This window comes from Tyto alba, unplaced genomic scaffold, assembly GCF_018691265.1.
Source record: "Tyto alba isolate M040663 unplaced genomic scaffold, T.alba_DEE_v4.0 Super-Scaffold_10, whole genome shotgun sequence".
Lineage (NCBI taxonomy): Eukaryota > Metazoa > Chordata > Aves > Strigiformes > Tytonidae > Tyto > Tyto alba.
In genome coordinates this window covers 12886813-12911928 of record NW_024881262.1, presented here as the reverse complement: position 1 = coordinate 12911928, position 25116 = coordinate 12886813, and the positions used below count along the sequence as shown (strand labels likewise).

Below are 25116 nucleotides of genomic sequence, written 5' to 3'. Positions count from 1 at the left end.
CGTTTTTGGCAGCTCAGCCTATGGCACCTTGCAAATAATCAGGGGAAATCGCCTTTTTCCTATGGAAAATCCTATATCCTAGCACACAGAAGAGCGATTGCTTCCAGATGGCTGGAGAGATTGCTAATGGAAGCAAGATATTTGAGTGCATGAAAACTGTAGGAAAGGAAGTACACAGACCTCTTCGTATAAACAGAAAAAAGACTACATTGCTCCGAGTTTCAAAACAACAGGTGATTTGTCATCATCAAGACGTGAGCACCCCAATGTTTTCTTGTCTCCCTTTTCCAACACAAAGCAGAAAAAAAATATTTAGGTGCTTCCTTCTTTAAGAAGCTGAAAGCCTGCAATACTGCCAGGAAAGAAAGAGGATCTCTGCAGGTTAGAAAGTCCTGCTTTTAGCAGGAGACTGGACTATCACCAACACTAGATAAGGCTTGCTGTGGCTTTGTCCTTGAAAACCTCCAAAATGGAGAATCCCCTGCTACCCAGTGACTTGTTCAAGTGTTGCATTATTTTCCCAATGAAAATGTTTTTCCAACTCTTCAGCTGAATCTCCCAATCCACTATACATGTCCATGGCATTTTATTCTGACATCTGGACAGAAGCATTTGGCTCTGTCATCTTCATAAGACCCCTAGCAGTAGTCACAAGATGCCATTAGATCACTCCTTTGTCTCCTCTCCATCGGAGACAGAAAGCAAAGCTCTCTCAGTCTCTTCTTGTAGGCCATGGGCTCTAGGTTGTTGACTGTTCCTCCTCTGGACTGTTTCCAGCTCTTCAACAATCCATTTCAACCGGAGGACTCAAGATCGGATAACAGCCTCGTCAGCAGGTAGTAAAGGTGAACAATAACTCCTCAGTCTACTGTCCAGGCTTCTCCTGAAGCAACCCCATATCCAGTTTGCTTTATTGGCAATGATAGCACATATTGGGCTCATATTTGACCTGGTGTCCACTGCCTACTCCAGGTCCTTTCGTCAAATAATAAAGAAGAATAAAAGGCGTATTTTGAGATGGTGCCTAAGCTGGAAGGGCTCCAAAATGTCCATGACCACATGGATAGGAGGGTAAGTCATAAGGTCATGTTAGCTACCCCTATGCTTTTTGCAATAAACACAACACGGAGCTCATTGATAAGACAGTTGTTTAAAGAGGGGTGTTCTGGAAGCACATGGAAATGGGTGAAAAGGAATATTAAGAGCAAAGGTAAGTATGCCATGACACTCTGAAGCCCATCAAATAAGGTTCTGTTTTAGTAACCATAGGGCATTAGTTCTGCTCCAAATAGAAACTTGTGACTGAAGACAAGTGCTTGATATTATTTTCAATTCTTCTTTGAAACTCATAAAACCACTGAGCACCAGCCTAGGAAGCTGTTGCTTTTCCCTTTTATCTCAGTGTCTGTTCATTCACGAACAGTGATACTCAAAGCTCTGGGAGATAATTCCTCAGCTGGTGCAAACCACAGTGCCAGCAATGAAGTTAACCCAGCCACACATCCACACTGGCCTTGCAATATTGCTAAACAGGCTCATCATATTAAAAAGCTCACTCCAGTTGCTCTACCACTATCACACTGGTGTCTTCTGTTTTTGATCATCCAAATTAATCGTTTGTTCCCCTTCCCAGAAATCACTATGAAGTTTTGTTGTGACAAAAGAGTTTCCATACTAGACTGGTCACACTGGTTCCCTAGATGTGAAACGGCTTAAATCTGACAGTCTTCAGGAAAACATTACCGTGCTCGTCTATCCTCGCTGCACCTTCTCAGAAGAGATGCGGGGGGGGGGGGGTGGTAGAAGAGAGGAAATGAATCATGATCAGAGGGAATTTTTGGAGGGAAGGAAGAACCAAACTTTTAATGTATCTAGAGACAGTGATACACTGATGAGTTTTAGCCACTGCTGGCAACCACTTGTGTTCTGCTTTTGAGCTACACTAGGGCAGCTGGGCCACGCAGCTGGTAAGTGCACACACAGCTCAGTTAATCAAATGCCCTCCAATAGTGGCTACCGCTATCTCACAGGTCTAAGGCAAAGCATGTTCCCACACACAACTAAGTGTCTGCAAGGCATTTCAGCATGCCTTTGCTGTGTAATGCACATATTTTTCTTTCAAAGTAACACAGCTGCCAACACCTTAATCATTCCATGGGGACCTTCAACCCCGCCAGCCCCTTAAGTGCTTCATTACCTCCAGCACACTCCTGCAGAGCTCACATCCCAGGTGAGCTGTATGAGCACAGCTCTCTGTCAGCTAAAGCAAGCAGACTGAACTGCAGGAGATCAGAATCTGTGCAAATCAGGTCTAACAGCTTATCTACCATCACTCTTTGTTCCAGCAAGTTTGGCCTCATTTACTGAAAAATATCTAGGACAAAAGGCAAGACAGCAACAAGAAACCACCTTTGAGACTGAAATTATTGCATGTTTCTTTTCATGAAATCCTGTGGGAGAGAAGATGCTTGCTCCTCTGCATGGACTCTCTAAGGGGCTATGGAGACCAGCCAAATAACATAACTGAGGCACCTGAGTTCTGTGTACATCCCCAAAGCTTTCTTGTTTTTAAGTTAGAAACGGCTGCCTCAAGTCATAAAAATACTATGTTTTGAAATTGTATTGATATGTTCTTGGCACAGAAAAAAAATAAACTGCAAATGCAACCAATACGGAAACTTGAGCTGCCTTTTGTTTCTGCAGGACTTAAAACACCAAGGGGAAAACCTAAGCAACAAATTAAATTGATCCATGGAAAAATGCAGTCTGTTAGGATGTGTACACAGATACCTATTTTGAAACTAGCTTAAGCACATGAAGGCACAACCTACCCTTTGAAGTTTCTAGGTTGCTCTCATCAGGTTCCTTGAGATGACACTGCTGGAGACATCATCCTGAGGAATCACTTCCAAGGCAAGTCCCTTTTTAAATCAGGCTACCTCAGGGCCATTTTTTTCTGAAGGAACACCACTAGTGAACAACTTCACCTGCTCTCTTCATGCCAGCTCTGCCCTCCCTCCTCTGCAGCCCCCTCTACAATCCATTGCCCTCCCAATTGATGTTATGATCTAATGGCTCAAGATGATGTAGGAAGGTTACTTAATTATGCAACAAATATGAACATACACACGTATGTATGAATACACATATGCACATCCCTGGTTCTATTCTACATCATTTGCTCAGGCAACTGGTAGAGGGAAAGAATAAGGAGAGAAACCAACAGTTGCTCACATGGATCAACACTTCCAGGCTCTCTCTTTTGCAGCTCATCTCACTCATACTTGTGGTTTCAACATGTGATTCACATTAGGCCCCTCTGCTCGCCATTTGATGGTTCTGCTAAACAGATGTGAATTTATTTAGTCACAGAGCCTGCTCTTTACACTGCCTCTTTGTAGAACAGATGGGTTTTTTTTGCTTCCTGTTCAACAATATTCAGATAATGATCATACCCAGTGCACAGGTTTGCTTGATGATTTCATACAAAAAGGAACAACACATGAACACAGACATGATCTCACAGGAGTTTTCTTCAGCAGCTAGGACACACCACAAGATCTAAAGGTACTGATGCCAAATGCAACACCAGCAACATCTAGAGAAGTCAAAGATCTCAGGGATCCCTGAGGCCAGCCCCATAGCTTCAGGCAAACAAATGATGCACGCTGCACCTAGTAGGGTCCAGAAGACACAACTCCATCAACCTCCCATCGCAAAACATGTCTCCCCATGCAAAAGCTCTGGTGGAAGAGCAAGCTGAAGGGTGAGATCCTGCAACATTCATGGGGACATGAAACCATGTGCATCTCCTGGGACTCCTCAGCATGGTGAAATAGCCTGGAAAAGCTATTCGCTCCCTGTGTGGGCATTCTTCTTTCTGTACTGAGAGTGCCTTTGGCAAGGGATGAAGCAGAGCTGCACAAAGGCCCTCTCAGAGCAGAATAGGACTGCCCACATGAGAAGTACGCTCAGAACAGCCATTGCACTTTAAATTCACACCCTGGCTTTGTTTCGCAATACTCTCCCTGAGCAGAAAGGCCCTAGGCTTCAGATTCAATTTCTGCCCATATTATCAATAGCTGAGCACTATTCCCATCCGAGGGTAGGATATGGCCTATACAAGAGGCCAAAGTACAATCTGGGAGGAGAAGGATGAGCTTCACACTTACCTTGCACTACCCTGTATATGGATGCACCTCTATATTGCTTTAATAACTGAGCTCTGATGACTTCGCCCTAGCAAACAGCTCTGCTATGTGGGCAAATTATCTCTGCTTTACCACAGAAACCAAGCATAGGATGTGTATACATGGTGCACATAAATGTCATGCCCACACCTGTGCAAGGACCTAATCCCTTTCCAAAAGCTGCAGCCCCATCCCTCAGTCACAGCTTTGCCCTCCATGTATTGCCCACCTGTTACAAAGATGACTTCAGTTTCTAGTATAACCTACTTAGGACTTTCATTAACTCACTAGGGAAAAACAAATAAGTAAATACACACACACACACACACACACTTACTTTATATGTGGTCATATTAAAATTTGGATTATCTGGAGAATGAGACTCCAAGTTTCAGAAAGGGAAGCAAAAGTGGAATTCTCTGCTTGAAAGGCATCTGGGACACGGCCATTAACACCACTCCCCGGAGGCCCTAAAGCTGAACATTTACAAGAGCAGAAAAATATGTGTGGCTTTCTTTTGGGGGGGGTGTGCATACAATTAAGGAGTATTAAAAAGCTAGTAGGTATTAGGCAGTAAAATATTTTCAATAAGAGAAGACTGGAACTGAAAAGGACAGCTGAGTCCTTGCAGGGTGACAAGCACTTCCAGCTACAAAGCACCTTGTGTCTTCCGAGAGGTTTGTCTTCCTTTTTTTCTTGGCAAGTTCTGAGCCACCACAGTGTAATTTTCATTTCTATTAATGACTGTGCTATCCAAATATTCAGTGTATGGACCATACACCAGCACTTCGCTCTTTTGTACATCTTAAGAACCGACAAATCAAAATGCTGTGAAAGAGTGACTTTCATAAGCATAAAGCAAATTTATGTGCCCAATTCCCAGAGGCTGGTTGCCTAACCTTCAGTATGAGCCTTCAACAACTTTCGCTGAGCAGTCAAACAATGCGCTTTCTTTCCTCCATGTAAGTAAAATGAAATTCCCTCCCACCTTCTCTGCAGACCTGGTAGGGTTGGTGCTCCCGCTGGGGCAGGACTGATGACAAGACAGAACATGGCATCAGGGAACAGGGCTCCCCTGCCATCCCTTCAGGGCATGTAGGAAATCTTTCCAGGCATCACTCTCCATCTGCATCCTCCCTTCCCGGTCACCTCCATCTAGGCACCGGGGACAATACTTAGCCCCTTCTTACAACACTTTGAGTTCAGACAAAAAAAAAGTGCTCTGGATGGTCTATCTCACTATAAAGTGTACAGAGCTGAAAGGCATCCAAAATGCAAAGCACGGGTACACAGATTTCAGTGGAGGGTTAAAACTGAGGGGAAGCGGAGCCATCTCAGCTGGCAAAGGCTCATGATGGATAGCAGTGAGCTGTTCAGAAGAAAATGAAGAAAACATTTTGAATGCCCTCCTAAAAAGGAACAAATAGGTCCAACACTCCAACAGAAGGGGATTTTTTGCATCTCTGAATGATAGTGCTTCGGTTTTATGGCCTGAGGCTGCTTGGGAAATTCAAAGCTATTTCTCTGAAGAATTCACTTGGACAAGCTTTATGGCTTTGATCAGTTAACTATTTTTTAATGCTAATCCACCCCAGTGATATTTGTCCTCCTTTTCCCCATGTGCACAGAAGCACAGACACAGACAAATACTACACAAAAGCAAACATTAGCCAGATGAACAGCCAGGAACAATGACATCCAGAGCCCATAACCAAACACCAACTTCATTCTGTTTTATTCTTTTCTCTTCTAGCAGCTCAAGATCCTTTGGCCCAGTGTGACCTGCTAATGGGAATTTAGGAATCAAATTTCACTGCCCGGCAGGTATAACGCTCACGCAGTGATTTGGCCACAACTATTTTCACTCAAGTAAAAATTTAAATAATTTCCCCTAAAAGTTTCAATACAACATGTGGCTGAAAGGCCTTATTTGAAACTTAACACAAACCCCTGAAAGTAGCCCAAGTGCTGCCCCATCCTCCAGATGAACAAATAAAGGTACAAAAAATGGCAAATTGCTTATATTTATGGAGAAAAGATTAAAAATGAACCAAGAACAGGACTGAAGATACTGCACTCCCATCATCTCACCAGAATTGCTCTCACCTCCCCCACAATCTCAGTCTTATAACCTGAGCAACACATTATGCAAAACTCCATTTACAATCTCAGCATACAAACTTGTCTCCTTGCTTAGGACGCCAGAGTCTAACTGTGTACCAGGTACACGCCAAGTATCTAAGCCAATACTCAATTATCTGTCATATTAGTTGCACCACTGTGTCATCCTATGACATATATTGCAGCCACTACACCAGAGGGAAAAACAAAAAAAAAACAAAAAAAAAACCAAACAAAAAAAAAAAACAAACAAACAAACAAAACCACAACCAAACAAACAAACTAATAAGGGACAGTCCCTGCTCTGCAGTACCTTTGGTATTCAGGCTGCTATCTAAACTTTGCTTGCTGTCTTTGGGTAACAGATTCAGGCAGTATTTCCTGTGGCAGAGAATTACACAGGCTGATTACCCTCCACGGAAAAGTGAAGAAATCCTGGAAGCAATTTTCTGTCTCAATTGTTCCCAGAGCGCAGGAACAATCTTTTAGCCCTCTTCCTATTTTCTGCTCAATGCCATCCAGGCTCAGCAGGCAGAATCCATCACAACAACGCCTCAGGACTGGGTCCTGCAAACACTCACCCAGGTGAAACTTTCTTTGCACATGAGTAGCCCTACAGACTTCAACTAGCATCAGGCTTGAACTTGGCCCCAAAGTTTTTAGAGGACAAAAAGTACAGAAATGAGATAGGTGAGAAACTCAAAGTATCTGGGAAATGTTCAGTCCTAGGTAGGACCAGGCTTATCTCAACAGTGTAACACAGATAAACAAAGTGTTTCTGATGCACATTTCTTAACCTGTCCCTTTCAAAATTCATTACCAGATTTTTAAAGGAAATAAGGAAATAGCAGCTGTACCTGAGAATTGTGCATCATGGGTAGAGCTGATAAGACAACAGATGATTTTCTTAAGCTAAAAATTTAATTACCATCGGAAAAAAAAAAAAAAAAAAAAACAAAAACAATGGGACAGTTACTGTCTATGGGGAAGAAAAAAACCGCACCACTTTTAAGAGAAAAATATAAATGCTGATGGCTTTCTAACAGAGCCTGAAAGCATTCCCGTGCAAAACTACCATCCTAGCGCTGACAGCATTTGTAGGTGTGGAAGGTCAATTCCCAGTTTCTAAAGTGCTCGTGTAGGCTACACGCCCCAGGAGGCACCACTGTCCCAGTGCACCGGGGACTCCCAGGCTGCACGGACTGTGGAGACGTGGTTTGGCTACAAGACTGACCCACAAAGAGGAAGAAAGGATGGGGTACTGCATACAAATCCTCACCCCTCCATGTATGCTGCACCAGTGACTCCAAATATGTATTTTTCAAGATTTTGACAATGAATACTTTTCACCCTTGTACAAACCCACAGTCAGAATTATTCAATCAGAACCTTATTTTCCACCAAAAGAGTTTTGATAGAGAATGTTCAATTTGCCCTAATCAATGGGGCTTACACATCAGTCAAAATATTTTCTTGAATTGACACCATCAGTGCCAGAGAACGAGAACAAGCTCTTTAGATAATCTGCCTCCAAAGGCAGGTATTGACCTTTCAGTCATGTTATTACTTTTTTTTAATAAAGGTAGCATTTAAAATATTGTTACTTTTCAGCTGATGCTGCTGGGAGAGAGGGAGGGAAGGGGGCTGCATGCCTGATGCAGAATTGCATGGCCAATCTTAGTATCACTTAATTTTCAAATGAGGAATTTGGTAGGAAACAACCTTTTCCTTGTACACAAACATTTTTAATTTCATGCCCTGCTAATCATACATCTGTTAGAGCTCCTTTTCCATCCATTGCAGTAACGATAATAAAAGAAAAATCACTGCACTGACAATGTGGTTTGTCTAAAATGAAAATTGAATAATAATCAATTTTCCTCTATGGGATGAGGGAACACAGCAAGCAGCAGCACTCACTCAATGAAGGTGACAAAGACACAATTTGAAAAGTGACGCTTTCACACTGGCCCTGCCAGTGGTCCCCGCTGCTGGCAGCCCCTCTGTTCCAGGCATGTTTGTGTAAGAGACTTTTTGGGACAGGCTTCACCGGATGGCTTCTCTCAGGCTTCCTGGTGGCCCATGCCAGTCACCACCACCAGCAGAGCTTCTCGTGCTGTCATCACTGCACCCCCCAGCCACATCCCTCCCCGCTTCTTTTCCCCTCTGTTTTTTCCTCGCCTCTTCTATCAGCAGAGGATTACTGTGAGACATGCTACAGCAGTGCCTCCATCTTCCCAAATCTCTTTCCACCCATGAGACCCAGTGGGCCTCAGTGTACCAAATTTCAGATGTGTTCAGTGCCCTTACCTGTGCCTTCCACATGAGAGACTTGACTAATGTGCTACTCAAAAGTGCACTTAAATATGTGGTTACACCCCTGAAAACAAGTCCTTATCATCTCTTCAATAATGTTAGTGAAAGAGTTGAGACTTTTATTTAATAGACATGCCCAGCTGAAATGCCAAGTTAATCAGGCCCCAACAAACACCCACAATCAAGAAGACCATCTAATTTGACCTAAGGAATAAATTTTTTACAATGAGGCACTGGAACAGGTTGCCCAGAGAAGTTGCAGATGCCCCATCATTGGAAATGTTCAAGGCCAGGCTGGACAGGGCTTCGAGCAACCTGACCTAGTGAAAGACGTCCCTCCCCATGGCAGGGGGTTTGGACTAGATGATCTTTGAAGTTCCCTTCCAACCCAAACCTTTCTATGATTTTATGATTTTAAGATTTACCGTCTTGCACTGCCCACACTCTTCTTCACTGCTGATACACAGCTTCTGCCTTTTTAGACTACTCCTATTCCCACAGCCGTTCTGGGCCAAGTGAGAAATATTGCACTTGTAAGACCTACGCAATGGTAACTCCAAATTTTAATAAGCAGTGAGAATCCATCTGAAGTCCCAGGCAATGTGGCACAAACATATTATGGGCAGAGGTACACAGCTCTGCTACACCTGAGACTCCTCTCTGGCTTCCAGTCTCCATATTAGCACGCCAAACCCTCTCCTTCCAGAGGCTGTTTTCTAAAGCACAGTTATCTACATAAGGTCTCCCTTGTTTTCATCATGAAGTGCAGTTTTTGGAGTAATCAGCTTTAAGGAGACTTGTGAGTTAACTAATATCAATTAATTACTCCCATTTTGCAGATAAGCAAACAAGAACAAAACAAAACAAAAAAAAAAAAAAAAAAAAAAAAAGGGAAGTATACTGGTCTAAATCTACAGAGGGGAGTTCAGGACAAACACTGTACACACTCCTTGACCTGGGTCCAGAGTAACCAAAGCCACTGAGGAGAGAACTTTGGCATCCCCAGCCTCCTGCCTCCTCCTCCAGGAGCAGCTCGAACCCTGCCCTGCACAACCACCCCTTCAGCTCACACGAGGATGCACAGGCAGCCTTGAGATCTTTAATTTACTTGTCCCTTCACGCTAAAGCTATAGGGATTAGAAATGTTACTGTACAACCCAGTTTTTTAGTACTCAAGAGACAGTTTTACCCCAGCTGCCCCAAACGCAGAGTTCTACCTGGAGGCATCAGCACGGCTCAGTCATGGCTCACCTCCACCAGCCCTGCTGCCTGAGCGCCAGCACACAGCAGGCTCGGGACAAACACTGGGGACACAAGGCAAAGGTGATCCAAACCAGGCTGTACCCTAAGACTAGGTGACCATGATGGGTGTGAGAACAGGCACTGATACACCCCATCTGTCAAAACGCAAAAGGATTCAGCTCTTGATTCTTCTGACTTCTAATCAAAGTGCATTCAGTCAAACAACTCTACCAGAATTAACAGTGAAAAGGGAGGGGGAAGGAATAAAAAAAGACTTTGTTGAGCAAAAGTACTCTGAGACACATTTGATGTAATAGTCATATGATTAACAAACTGTCATATCAAAGTTTTCTGCAAAGTAGGAACACTCTGACAGTTCATATTTTAAAAACTGACATTTTGATTCATTACTGTAAATAGCAATCTGTATTAAATATTGTGACAAGGCATACAGTGTATTTTTTGAGCTCTATAACATTTAGGAAGTACAGGATTTTTTTTTTTTAAAGCATGTATAATATCAAAAGCAGTTAAAGCAGAACTCCAAGAAAGCTTCTAGATAAGAGAATCATTATTTCTGAAATAACCTACTTCTCTGCCATCATCTCAAGCACTGCTGGGAACTTTGGCCCACAAGGATCTTAATGTACTGTTTGCATAATAAAATAGGGAATTGTCTCATGGAACAAAAGAGCTATAAGGAAAGTGGCTACATTAAATAATGTAAAATTACTCAGTAGCAAATCATCCTAAAGTTGGCATAAAGGGAAGAACACTAAAAGGTGCCGAATTACCACTCAGAATATCTGAGAGTGCAGGTTCATAACCAAGATAAACAACATGATGTCCAAAGGACTGCCCAAATGTGCATCTCGTTTACCCCTTCAGTCTCTAGCCACATGTTTTGCCCACCCCTCTGTCTCACCATTTGTGCCTCTAAAGGATAAAAGTGATGGTAGGGGCTCGGGGACACACAGACAGCAGGACCACCTCTTCTAGCAACTGTACAAGCTCAGACCAGTTGAACCTGCCCATGAAACCACCTCCAGCCTTCAGTTATTACCCATCACCCCGACACTCGGAGACCATGACATCCTCCTCAGCAGCTCTGCTGTGTCTACTTAGACGGCAAGCTCTTCGGGACAGGAAGGGTCTCTCCCTGTGCACGCCTGCGCAAGCAGAGCTCCACCTCAGCCCATCCCCTAGGACCTGCTGAAACCCTTACGTGGGCAGAGGGCTGCCACCCCCCCGCAGCCGTGCCCGCCGCAGGCTGCCCAGACGGAGCTACCGCGGCCTTCGCCTTGCACGGAGATCCACAGCAGGGCAACGCCAGCTGCAGGGATGCTGTGAGCCACCAGAACCCACCCACCAACCAAGGCCACTTAATTCCCCTTACCACTCCCCACCAAGTTCCTCCCAGCTGGTGGATCCCTTTCCCTGGGTCACCGGTATCAAGGCAAACAGGAGTGGGCCCAGAAGCAGTAACGCAAATGTTTTGCTTTTCCTCAAAAGCAACCCGTGTGGCAGAGAAATTAAAAATAATAGCTCCAGCTAACACAGAAAGACCTTGGTAGAGTAGCAGAGGAAAACCAGAGGCTGCCTAGCCTGTTTGCAAGATGCTCAGGTGTTATTAGGACTGCAGTCAAGGGCTTTAGAAAGAAAAATGGTTACCATTATCATTACTTGCAGCCAGCTGCAAGTGGAGCTCTGGGCTCAGTCTACTGAGAGAATGGATATGCTGCCATAAACACAAGCCCTGAGCCTTGTCCGGGACACGGTGAGGCAGTCATGCACGCTGAAGATGGATCACAATGCTGTTTTAACAGAGGTCTGATCCAGCACAGCCTGTGTTTCTCCAGGAGCAGCTACACACCATCCACAAGATTTCCAGCATGTGAGTGTGTTTGCATGCCAGCAAGTGTGGTAGTAGTAGTGGTCTAGCCAGACATCCAAAACATATTGGCACCACTATAATTTGTCCATTCACCAATATGTTTTCCTAAAAACGCCCATATGCTTTTCCTGAAGTTCCCATATGCTTTTGCAAAGAGAAACAAAAACATTTTGTTAGTTGCGAGCGATTGATCGCCACATATTTCACAGAAGTCAAGTAAAAAAACAACAACAAAAAAAGCAGTCAGATGCTTCCCCCTCCCTTTCCTCTCTGTTCACGGAGGGAACTGTGAAGAGCAGGAAAAAAATTCAGCCCACAGCAAAATACACACACAGCTCATTTTTTGCACTGCAAGATATTCCAGGAATTACAGGAGGAATCTTCATTAAAAACAAGCTATCAAAGATCTGGCAGCCAGTGGCATACCAGACAGTAATTGAGTGTTGGGTGTTCGGCTCAGTGTTTGGTGCTAGCTCGGGTCCTCGCCACAGGTAGCGCAGCCCACAGGAATCCTGGCTCCCATTAAATGAGCCTGGGGGGGGAAGGCGGGAAACAACAACAGTGTGGTAAAGAGGTTACAGCCTTTGCGATTGACAGGACAGGTCATCTGATGCCAAATTTATCTATACCTGCAGGTATAAAGCCCTCTCTCGTGCGTAGGGCTTCCCAGGGAGGTGCTGCCTTGCTAATGCAAATCCCAAAGCAGCGAGCGTGCGAGGGGGGCAGGCAGGCTGCTCAGTTCAACTGGGAGCAGGCACGTGGGTGTACAAGTATGTGTGTGTCAAGGCTGGAGCATGTGGGAACTGTAGCTGTTTAGTTAGAGACTCATTAAGAAATGCAGCAGACCCGGGGCCAACATTCAAAGAGGAGCAGTGTGAAACATTTCTCTGGAGAAAGATTAGCACATGTTTTTCTTTACACAAATAAAACTAAAGAGAGAATCATAATATGGACAAATCAATTAACTTATGAAAAGCCAAGGGCACCGCATGCAAGAGCAGATGAGAGGGGAAGAGCTTTGTTACAGGGACACTGAAGCAGTACATAGCCTTTCTTCCCTGGAAAAGAAATTCAGCTATTACTGCATGAAGTGCTGGTGTTAGCCCTGTCTTCATCACACTCGCTGTTACTGGAACACAGCTGCTTCCTTCCCAAAATGGCTGTGCACATGAAGAACTTGGGATCATCTTTGTGAAGACTATGAAAATACACGAGGGCAGACGCCAAAGGACTACTGCAGTACTTAACTTGGCCGTTTCAGCCTTAAGGTAGGAGTTTGAGGATGACCACCTATATAGGATACCCAGAACAGCATGCACCCTTCTACCAGAATAAAGATTTTCTGTGATGTAGTCCCATGTTCTCCAGCAAATTTGACCAGGAATGCTCTTTGCAAAGTTCGCATTTCCTTACAATAATCTAATCTCACACAAAGCCTAATGACAGGCCAGATGCAATAGGTCAAGAGCCCAATTTTCCACAGAAACAAAGCTGAAAACCCAGTCAAGAGAAAAGAAATCAATCCCGTGAACAGGACACAGAGTAAAAAACCAATTTGTTGGAGATGGCTTGCTTGGCAAGATACATTTTATGATATGTTTTTGTCCAGAGTTATAAGCACCTGAACATCTGACTTCACCACTCACCAACATATTCATGCTGTTGCTTAAGCTTTGAATAGAAAGCAAATATAATACTGTCTCATTTAGCTAACAGTCTGTAAGGATGGGCTTCTTTCTAGACTTCATATTTTCACCAACCTACTAGCACAGTTTATTAGACTAGGCCAGGAAAGCTGCCACAGAAAGAGTGAGACTTAACAGACGAGCTGCCATTAATCTTCCATAACCCAGCAACTGGGAAGACCAGGCCTTGAACCAAATTCTACTCTCTTGCTATTAATCTCCTGTCTTCTACTTATTAATCCCTGGTCTGTCTTTGTCTTTCAACGTTTATTAATGTCCCCAACTGTTTGCAGTAAACAGGATGCTGAAATCTCATCTCCAGCTAGCCATAATTTACACAACAGGGAAAAAAAAAAAAAAAAAAAAGGCACAAAAAAATAAAGCCAGGAAGAGGGTAAAGGAAGAAAGGAGGGATGTATGTTGCATATCGAAAGGGCAGAATGAAAGTGCGGTTATAGGTTATATTCAGTGACACAACAGGGTAAAGAATAGGCACTCCCAGCTTCAGCATGCTGTACAGATACGACTCTCAAGTCGGGTAAGATCAAGGCAAATGAAGTAGCTCCACCAGGGTAGCGGAAGAAGAAAACCCAGTGCACACCTTCCAACATGACAGTGGGTTGCTCTGGACCCACGCTGGCTCACAACACAGCCCCTGGAGCACGCACCACGCGTGGCCTTCTGGTGCTGCCAGCGGGCTTGGGGAGCCATCCTCACAGCAAAGACTGCCCAGAGCCACCACACCCTCCTAAGGCACAGCTCCTGGAGAACTTGAACTTCGTGGCCACTGATCAGCTGCCAGCTATCCCTGTCCATTCGTTATCAGCTTCTCGACAGGGCTGCTCACTGCTTTCTTCCCCCAGATGCCATGACTTTGTGGCACCTCTAGCACTTCTTTCGCCTCCTGGTATGGCACAACTGAGACAGGCTTGAGGACAGACCTACTACCCTGACACTGATCCTTTTTTGCAGTTTTACCCTTGCTGCAATCAAATCATCGCACGATGGGATGGGCACGAAGTACAGTTCATGTCCTACACATAATCTGGCAAGGGACTCCTACAAGAGTTTGGGGTAGTTTATCAGGGTGATCCTTAAGCCACAGCTAAGTACGTCCAGTGAATTTGATGGAACTGGCTATTCTGAAGACTGAATTAATTTCCTCCTCACCTAAATTTCTATTCAGGTTATTCTTAATAGGCTTATATACTCTTCTGCTTTTGTACACTGGAGCATGGTTATATTAAAGCTAGTAATACAGTCAGCTCTCCATCATCAGCTGGGAGTGTATCCAGGCTGCAGAGAGCCATGTCACGGACAGGGAGCAAGTTCAAGTCCACAAGCAGGAAAGTCTCATTCAAAATGAAATCAAAGTAATATAGCTCACCAGACCACACAACCGTTCCCATGCAACACTCCCATTCCCAGGAGAGCCTACATTTTTGCTGGTTCCAAACCTGGACCCAGAAACAGTAAAACCATCTCAAGACTCCTGGGTTAGCCTGGCCTCCCACCACCCTGGGATTTGGAGAAATGCCCATCATTTGCTGAGTGACCAAATGTGGTCCCAGGGTCTTTCCACTGCCTCTAAACTCAGCAGTTGGCAAAAGCCCCAGGACCTGATCCATTCCTCACCTGGAAGCAAGGCAGCCCTGTCAGGCACCCAAACAGACGTACAGACAGGCTCTTCCAAGGGACCTCTGCGGGTGCAAACAGAAAGGTCAGAATCAATGTTTTGCTCATCATGAAAGCAGAAAGTAAATCAAGCTGGCTGTGACACCTCGCCAAAAAAACAGCCCCAAAAGGGCCTGTCATGCCTGTTCCCCTCCTGTACAGAGCAGACCATAGCTTTTTTTTTTCCCCTCTCATTCAACTTGTGCCAGTCTGTCCCTGTTTTGACCCATGCAAGGGTTTTTTACACACTGACAGGACAGATTACATTTGAGCAAGTATCAGAGTAACTGAGGTTTATTTGGGAGAGAAGCTACTCGTTTTAAATCACTGCAGAGCTGGTGAAAGGCAATGACGTAAGGGCTGCAGGTAACAAAGTCTCTTTCAAAGCCTGACCAGACACCCTTCTGCCTCTCCTGCTTAAAGGGCTTCTTCTTCCCGAGCCTCCTCTGTGGCTCGGGCCGATGGTGAGCCACCCCCACAGCACTGGCTCTGCCATGTAAGCACCGAGAAGAACTGAAGCTGAGATGGGATGCATTAAGCACACAGCAATTGTGGAAAAAGTGGCAGGGCGGGACAGCCCAAACCCTACCTCCACCTCCTGCCCTGCTTTCCTTTTGGGTGCCTCCAAAGACACCCAGCTAAAAAGAAAGCACAAGTTTTCTAAGTTACCGCAAGCTGCTTTCAAACAGCAGCCTTTCATACTTCCAGCTTATTGATATCTGAGCCTACTCTGGTGTTTTCTATTTCCTTTCATCTCAGTCCTGGAGAAGAAATAAGCAAATTTTAAAAATACTAGTGATGATTAGTGAAAGGTCCAGTCCACCTCCACCTGCCCGAGCTCTCCCAGCCTACCACTCTCCCAGCTGCCCCAGGTCACCCCCAACTCCTCCTAACTGCATCCACACCCCTATTTTCCTAAAGCCTAATTATCTCTTAACAAACATGACTGAGATTAAATCATTTAAAGGAGGCAGGACAGACATGTCTAACCAGTCACATACATTACTTTTTTAAGGAAATCAGGCTGAAACCAATTAGCCCCATCATCCGCTGTCTTTGCTCAGGAGAACTGGGTCTGGCAAGGCTTTGCCCTCCCGGTCCGTGGTGGAGGAAGGGGAGCACAGGGGAGAAGAACTGCAGCAGTCACTTCAGATCCACACCAAAGTGCAAGAAGCACAGACAAATTTGCTGAGGACCTGCCCACACAGACACTGGATATTCCTTTCATATTTGCCATGACAAAAAATTCATGTCAACATTTTTGCAAGCACTGTAAGCCTGTATCAAGTAACAGAAAAGAGGCAAACAGGTGTCCTGACCACAGAGGATACAGCATATGTGAACAGTTTGGAATTTATTATTATTGTTTTTGTTTAAAGGGGGAAACAAATCCTAGAGATTTTTCTGTGCATGATACATTTTCTGCTCCCTGTTTGATGTTGCTTCCAGACTGAAGACTTCAAATAGCTAACTCTAACCTATGCCTCAAGCCTGCTTTAAACTAATGCCGCTTATGTGACCAGAAATGAATGCATGGTGAATCACTTATGCCACACACGGGGTGATAAGCAGTGGTGTCCACATCTCCCAAGCACCACATGCACATGAATATGTTGGGAGAAAGAAAGTAGCAGCCCTCTCTGCATCACAGCCTGCTAATTCAGCGGTAGTGCCTCTGAATTTTTGGAGCTGGAAAGCACAAGCTCCGGGTCAACAGCCCAACCACAAACAGTCAGAGAGATCAATGTAACTGCTGGCATTTTCTGCAAAGTATGTAGAAAGATATATATAATCTGCATAGGCTGCACTTCCACTCTCTCTGCCTGCCTTTGGGAGATGCTTAAGAGAAGCTGCATTTTAATTACTAGTCCAAATCAAGGGAATCTGATCTTGACAGCAAGGGAAAGAGAGCAACTCAAAGTTACAGACTTCAGTGTATGTGGGTCCCAGCTCTTCACCGCTTTGCTGACATTACTGCTTCCAGGAATTAAATCAAAACCCCACTTAACTTCAGAGAGATTGCAATTTGCATCTAAAGCGCTGCCTAAGCCTCAGTTGTAATAAACAGATACAGCTCCACTGAAATTGAAGGCGTTATTCTGATTTTGTCTGGTTATGGATCTACAGACCCATAAACATTACAGCTCATCCAACCTCCAGCTAAATATCTTCTAATAGAAGACCATTATCTTTGTCAGATTGATTGGGAAAACTTGTTTAAAGCACTCTTGAAGACTCATTAGCATCGTTGGGTTTTGGTGGTTGTATTTTAAGAATAAACCCCAGCAGCTATTAAGCACTTGAAAAAGGAATGTTAACAGTTTACAAATAAAGCTGGAGTGGAGATATAACTATGTTTTTGGATTTTCATTGGGAAATTGTTAAAATGGAGGGAGCAAAGAAAACAGAAAAATTAAACTGAGCTGTGTACACACACTGAAAAATCACCCATGTTATTTGACAGATAATGAATTAAAAAGAAACACAGGGATGAGGGAAGCAAAATCTTGCTAGAAAATCCCAATCCTCTCCTCCTTTAGAGCCTTACTAAATTGTATTTCAAGTATAGGGGACAGACAAGACAGCATGCACTCCAGGAAATACAGATGCACTTTGTTGGCCATCACTGGCCACAACAGCTGATCTCAGGTTGGGCTCCTCTCGCTAAAGTCTTCCTCACTCCCTTGTCATAAAGCATCCTAGCGAAAAAGCTTGTGCTGACCATGCTCCTCAGCACACAGCAATGCTATTGACTTGTTTTACAATTCTCCGCCAAGAGGGTGGATGCTCCTGACCATCACTACATCCATACCATGGGCCCATGGTTGTCATCTTTACACCATCTCATCAAATGAACTGGTTCCCTTGGGCAAAAAGCCACCCTGTCCACTGTAACCAAGCTCCTGTTCGGATTGTTGCATTGCCACAGCTTTGTTGATGAAGGAGAGTCTTGGCTTGATTGTTTTTTACAGTTGTCCTGCCCAAATTATACTACCAAGCATCAATTATAAGCGAAGCTTCAGACAGGGAGAGGTGAAAGAGTCTTGCTTGAGATTTTGCAGAAAATCCACAAGCATCCCAGGCCGTGCCCCAGGGTTCAGGTGCTGATTAGGAAGGGACATGAACACCTCATCACAAAGAAGCCACTTTTAGCAGTTCCTCGGCCTGAGAGCCTTCCAAAGGGGCAGCCCTGACCAGCGTCACAACCTGGGTCAGCCACAGAGGAGTGATGGGGAAAGTTTGAGCTATTTCCTCATCTGATTTTCATTTCATTCATCTATCGCTCAAGCCTGGGAAATACTCTCAGATCCTCATGTTTGGGTGTGTCTCACTTCAGAAACAGCTTTGCAAGCCAGCACGTTAAGCAAGTCAGCAGCACTGCTGGGTCCTGTGCTAGGATTAATGTGGGCACTGTGGTGCCAGCCCGCATCTCGCAGCCATCGGGCTGCAGGATGGCAGCTACACGTCCCAGCAGCCCTTCTGGGCTGGCACATCACCACATTTATAGGTATGGCACACAGGTGCCTGCACTGACCACAGCTGGCTCAAAAGGGAAAGGGCAGAGAGCAGCTCAGCCACACAACACACACCCACCATCAGTGTGTGCACAACAAGGCTGGCAGGGGACAGGGACACTTATAGCCCCCCCCCCCCCCCCCAAGGTGCACTCCATCATAACTCCCTTCGGCTCTTTGAGCCCTGAATGCAACCTTAAAAATCCATAGTTCCAGACATCTAGCCCACACGCTGCTACTCCAGCTCAATAGGGAGAGGATGACCTCAATTTTGCCACACAAATGGGAAGGGATAGGGGGAAAAAAGAAAAAAAATTATTAGTAGTAGTATTTTGTTAAAATCAAACAAACACATCCCCGGCAAATCAAAGACAAAACAGAGGAAGGGATACAGAGAAACAGTCTCTGCTGTTGCTTCAGTGGCAGAGAGCAGCTCCCGTCTGCAACAAAAGCTTAGGCAGCTCAGGTGCAGGAAGAAAGCCACCACAGCCTGCCAATGTCACACTCCATGGTACCATCCTCCTATACCAAAGTGCTACTGAACCGTGACAGCCGCTCACCTGGGAGGGGAGAAGATGCTTGGGCACGCTGCTTACTGCTCCCCAGTACCATTTGCTGAGCTAAATCTGCAGGAACGGCAGATCTGGGACAGCGATCTCACACATTCCTCTTGCACTGCAGATCAGTAGCTAAACCACAAGTACCCAGGTATACAGGGCACCATGAGCACCCAGGGCTGCAGGACAGCCAGTACCCAAGTAGGCAGGGGCTGCCAGCCCCTCGCCCAAGCCCCTGTGGTGCACAGCACCTCCAACAAGCAGTGGGCAGGTTTGCTCCCTGCCTCACAAGGACCCTCTTTCCACCAGCCGAGTCTCCCCACTGCTATGTGGGAGCTTCCCAGGGAGACCAAAGAGAAAGTCAGGCACAGCTCAAATAAGCACCTGCATCTACAAACAACAGATTAAATTCTCAAGCTACAAAACTATGTTTTAGCAAAAGTGCAATTGAACTCCATGTACTTGTTACATTTCTAAATATAGTCCGGTTGTCAAGACAACAAAGAGACTGATGGATCTCTAAAGTGTACTGTATCTATTTAATTGTCAGCATTTCAAACTGACTCGAGGAAGGAAAAAAATGCTGCGTGATAAGTCTAATCGTCATGGTTACCACTGGCTAACTCCATAATAAAAATATATATATATTCTAGCTAAATGTGCCAAGCTATGTGAAGAGCAGATGGGAGACATTCTCATTACTGCGACAGCCTCCACTGGAAAACTAAACTTGAGGAAGGATGCGAGAGACTTTACAGAGATCTCAGACACAACAGACATCGTGGGCTGCATCTTCCCAGTCATTTGGCAGCAGTCGCTCAGGCTTTTCCTCTGTGCTTATTCGCCCCATGTGTGCTGGGACAACCCGTGGGGCTGGGGCTGCCCGACTTGCGAGTGGTCCTGTTTGGGGATCTCATCCCTCACCCAAAAAAGCCTGAGATATGAGTTGTTACTCCTTAAAAGCCTCTGACAAAAATCTCCTGTGAACCTGCCTGGGATTTGCACTCCCACCCTCACCCGCTTGCTCTCCTCCCTCCAGGCAGCCGTACCCGAGCCCAAGGGCATTGCTCTGGCAGGAGGCTGCTACAGCCTGACCCTTCTGCTCTTGTATTATTAACATCTAAAGCAAGGGCTACATCCAGCCTTGGAGAGAAACAGCTAGCCACTACTGCAAATATACCACAGCCTCAGGCTGAGCTGGGAAACATCACGCACCCCCAGCCAGACTCTGCACTCCGTTTGACAAGCATGATTCAATGGCATGAAGAGCATCAATATTCAGGTGAGGTCCCTCCTGAAAGAGATGCTTTCCAAAAAAACCCTCAAACATTGATTGGCTTTTGACATGGAAGACCTCCACATCAATGTCTGAGATACCTACCTGTGTAATAAAATGACTGTGGCTTTCCTTCACTGATCAAAACTCATCCACCTACTCTCAGTTCTCACTTTTCTTTCATTAAACCAAAGCTTAAGTTGCAGGAGAAAGGCTCAAGTTTCATCCAGGTATGAGAAGCAATGGAAGAGAATTCAGGTTCACCTGGTGAGCACTGATGTCAATGAGTGATGAGGTTTCCAATTAGTCTGAAGCTTCCCCAACATTTTTGACAGAAACCACATCAAAGTTGAATCATCTTTACAAATCTCCCCCCAAAACCATTTCACTCCTTCGTACAGATAAAAGCTCTGTATCTCTGCTGTCAGACACTTTCATAGAAGCCAGAAGGCATTGCCTAAAACCATCTCCAGGAGAGCCACAAAAGAAAATTCTATCTGGTTGGAAAATACTAAAGAGAAACACCAGTTTCCAGGCACCTCAAGCAACATGTTTGAGTTCATGATATTTTCCCTAGAGCCTGCCCTCACTCATCACCAAGATGAACAATTTCTGATTTCCAAATATGAGATTCTTGGTGATATAAAAATGAGTTTTCACACCTACCAGTACAGTCACCATGCGGTTCACCTTCGCATACTGCTTCACAGAGTGGTCTGTGCACGGAGATGGGCAGTGAACATCAAAACAGAAGTAGCACAGAGGTGTTATTTCCGGGGTTTGTGTGAGAATTATTTCAAATACTACTAAGGTTAGGAGCTAAAAAGGGAGTCTTAGGTACAAAGAAGCCTATGTCTCAATTAAAGCCAATGGGACTTAAAGGCAACTGTTTTTTTACAAGTATTTGGGTATACCCAAAGTGAAGCAGCATAAGCATTTTTTCCCTAGGTGCCTAAATACTTTTGAAATTAAGCATTATCCATACGGAACTTCAAAGAGATTATAGCCCTTCTGAAAGCTGCATCCAGAGCTTAACTGAGCTGAAATCCTACACAACCGAGAGCTTTGAATCCTACTCCAAAGCGCGTATTTCAACATCATATGGGTGCAGGAACCTAACTTTGGTTTTCCTGTTACTAAAAGTGCTCGCCTAGGGCACCAGGCTCTTACAGTTATGGCTTTGGGACAACTATTACATTTTGTTCTAATAAAGTATGTGCTCTCTGGAGCAAACTCCCCAGGATGACTCCTTTGCTTTGGCACAAATGGACTCATTTGGTTGAGATAAAAGGACGTTCCCTTGCATCATTTTAATTTGATTTTTTTTTTTTTTGTAAGATAGAGAAACAGTTCATTTTGCTAAATGAGTGCTCTGTTGCCATGACTTCACTGCAGACAAACACAAAGCCGTCAAAGCTCCTTTTCCTTGGGCGTTGTTTTTTTTAAACAGGTATTTGATCATCTTGATTCTCTTGCTTCTTTTCCCAACATCTGGATTTCCAGCAATATCCCACAGTCACATACAATGGCTATAGCTACTCAGTAAATTAGAGAGATATTCCTGAACACATTCATCCCCTCACAATCCACCTCTGCCAGCTGTGTTAACGCACCCTCTGTGAATTAAACACCCAGGGCAGTGCTGCCTGGAACAGCAGGCAGCAAATCTCTCCAAAGGAAACCCTAAATTTATGGGATTAGTCCCCGAAAGTCAGAATTCCCATGCTCCCTCCAAAGATTGAAGGATGGCTTCATCCTGCTCACTATCAAGCCAGGCTGTTGCCCAAGATTTTGCCCCAAACTAAAACCAGAAGCCTCCATGAAAGTCCTTCCCACCGCCTCAGTTTCTCAGGCAGATGAAGGCGGCTGCACCTACATGTCATCTGCCTCTATGGGGTGTTGCAACATTGGCTGAGTTAATATTCATGGAATACGCTGGGGATTAAGAGTATTATAGACTTTACTGAGATAGAGGGGTTTTTCTTTTTTCTTTTTTAATGTTTGCATTGAATAGACAGACTAAGTAGAAACAGCATTTGTAGCCTGCAGCCATTATCCTAGTAAATGGCTTATTACAGCATGCAGCCTACCAGCTCACCTCCAGCCTGTCTCACTTAAGCGCATGTAGGTGTAAACACTGCTCACTCCACAGAACTTTCTTTTTCACTGTCTCTGTCTGATGGAGTCTCTTGATAGCTGGGCTCACAAGACAGGGCGCTTAGGATATAAATACTTCAGTATGAGCTTGTTGTTTGGTACCTATTTATGACAATCACAGAACAATTAATTACTTCCCATCTAAAACTAATTCCTGCCTCTTCCAAAAAGCTGAAGGAGGGTGAGCTTTGTCAAGACTTTCAATTTCCTGATGAGTCACAGCAGATCCACTACAATAAACTCAATACTTTAGACTGTTTCTTATCCAGGTATATTCAATACATTACTAAGATGTGGAGTGTGCTATTTTAAGGGCTAATTTCAGGCACTGTATGCATAATGCCTTCTCATCTGAACATGCGCTTTCTCCTGGATGAGACAGATGTAGCTCCTGAACAACCATCCCTTCTCCCCTCCCCCCCCCCCCCCCCCCCAAATCATATAGATAAATAAGCACTGCAAGAGAAGAAAGTGAAGAATGGTACATTTGGTGCACTGATTTTCACAACACGTAGCCCTTCAATAAGTAGCCCTCTCCCACTTCATTACTTCATTCCCTGCCCTTTGGCAATAAAATTACTTATGTGACAGCAGCATCTGACAAGAAGAAAACATTCACAGACTGCACGGGTTGCAACAAGTCCACAGCGTCTTGTTTTCTTCATTCTAGGGCCAAGAATCATACATTTATTTTCTGCCCCAAGGAGCAACTCTGCATCCCTGTACGAATCCTCAATTGTCCCCAGTTCCCACGCCACCCACTCACAAGCTCCCAGGCTCCATCAAGCAGACAGGAGACACCTTGCCCAACCTCCAAGCAGCAACACAGGTTACAGGGACCAGCAGGTGCCCTCTGGTCCTCATTATTTACTTAATTTAACAACTCTTAGAAATAATTTATTGTGCCAATTGGGCAATTGATCCCAGATGGGTCATTTGAGTCTGCAGCAGGTTGCAGTCTGCATCAGCCTGCCCACAGTCAACTGTAGTGGAAACCGCCTCATCCAAGACAACTATGAAGGGCAAAGCAATGATCACATCTCCCTGGGCTGTGCGCAGGCCTAGGTTCTTGCAAGTAATACAGTGAAAAGCTCTCAAGACACCAACAGCTGCCTAAAAAAGGTGCAGCTATGATGATAAATAGGTTAAAGACCAAGATGTTTGGGTAAAAGAGGCCAGGTACAGGAGACAGCTATGCTCTCACTTTTAAACTTGCAACTGTGCCATTAAGAACATCAGCCTCTCTAAGAGCAGTCACTGCACAGACACCACCTCAAGACTACAGTTGTGCTACTTGCTAACAGCAGTTTTCCCCATGGGACAACTGGACTATTGTAAACAGTTTCTATGCAAACAGCAGCAGTGCCAGTTTCTGCCAAGCCCATGCTAATTGCAAGTGATTCCAGCTCAAATGCTCTTAAGTCAGAAAGTACTTAGGTGACTTGTAGCCAAGGTCTCACATTTATCTCACTAGTTCTCCAGTGGTGAACGAACCTACAGTCAGCTATGAAGACCTGCCAGTGACTCTTTTCTTTCTTCCTCCTTGGAAAAATTTTCACGTAAATTCTAATTTTATGCCAACAAAAATGCAGAATGTTTCTGATCCTTGCAATGCCCTCAGCCTGTTGGTGTAATTGAACTGTCAAAGCAACACAAAGGACATGGACCACTGATATTCCATTAAAGTCAACAGATCCTCCAAGGCTCAGTGGCTCCTCCGGTGCTACTCTGAAAGTGTCAACGTCTCTTAATGTATCACATTTACCCAAAAACCTCAGGGCACCTTAGGAATATTCAACCAGTTTCACGAAGCCTGTGAGAATGAAAAGGGCAAGTGGTGAAAGATCATTTCACACAGCCAAGTCCAACTTGGAAGGACCAAGGAAGCAAACAGACTGAGCTGAGATGTAAGTTTAAAACATGGCAAATCTCTTCTTGAGTAGGCTTGGTTAGTTAAGGTCACTTTAATTAAGGACAGGATACTCACCCAAATTTTATAGATTTCCATGAAATACACTATAATCTCAGTCTGGGTGCTTATAGGACTGGCAATAGGTTCCATGAGATCTACAATGACATTCACTTTGAGCTGCAGGTGACAGAGCAACACAGCTCTAAATACATATGAACCCCCATATGGAATCTCAGCATCTGTTCTTTCTGTTTTAGAGTACCTGTGATAAAATTTCTTGAGCAAGTTTGGACTGGACTTGCCAGCATCCATTTCTAACAAGATCAGAAACGTGCTACACTGTGCAGTTCTCCTCTTCCGTGTAGGGCAACCAGCTCCTTTGAAGAAAGCTCGGGCAGCAGCAGAGATTGTGAGCTGATGGTCTTGGCTGTGCTGCAGAAAGTGCCTGGAGAGTCACTGCATCAAGACAAGTGCAAGCAACTTCCTTAAAAACTAGTATTATGAATAAAGAGAAAATATAGGACCACATTAACGAAGATGACAAAACAAACAAACAAACAAACCACAAACAGACACA

General features: G+C 44.6%; 1 protein-coding gene across 4 annotated transcripts in view; it reads right to left on the bottom strand.

Moving 5' to 3' along the window:
• Window positions 1-25116, bottom strand: part of LOC104364384 (LIM domain containing preferred translocation partner in lipoma) — a 335033-nt gene that overhangs the window by 216062 nt on the left and 93855 nt on the right. For 3 of the 4 annotated variants that reach the window (XM_042796896.1, XM_042796895.1, XM_042796901.1), the window contains one exon: window positions 15084-15148. The exons of the other annotated variant lie outside the window; for it this stretch is intronic. The gene's annotated coding sequence lies outside the window, so the exon portion shown is untranslated. The remainder of the gene's footprint in view (window positions 1-15083; window positions 15149-25116) is intronic. 4 annotated transcript variants of the gene reach the window in all.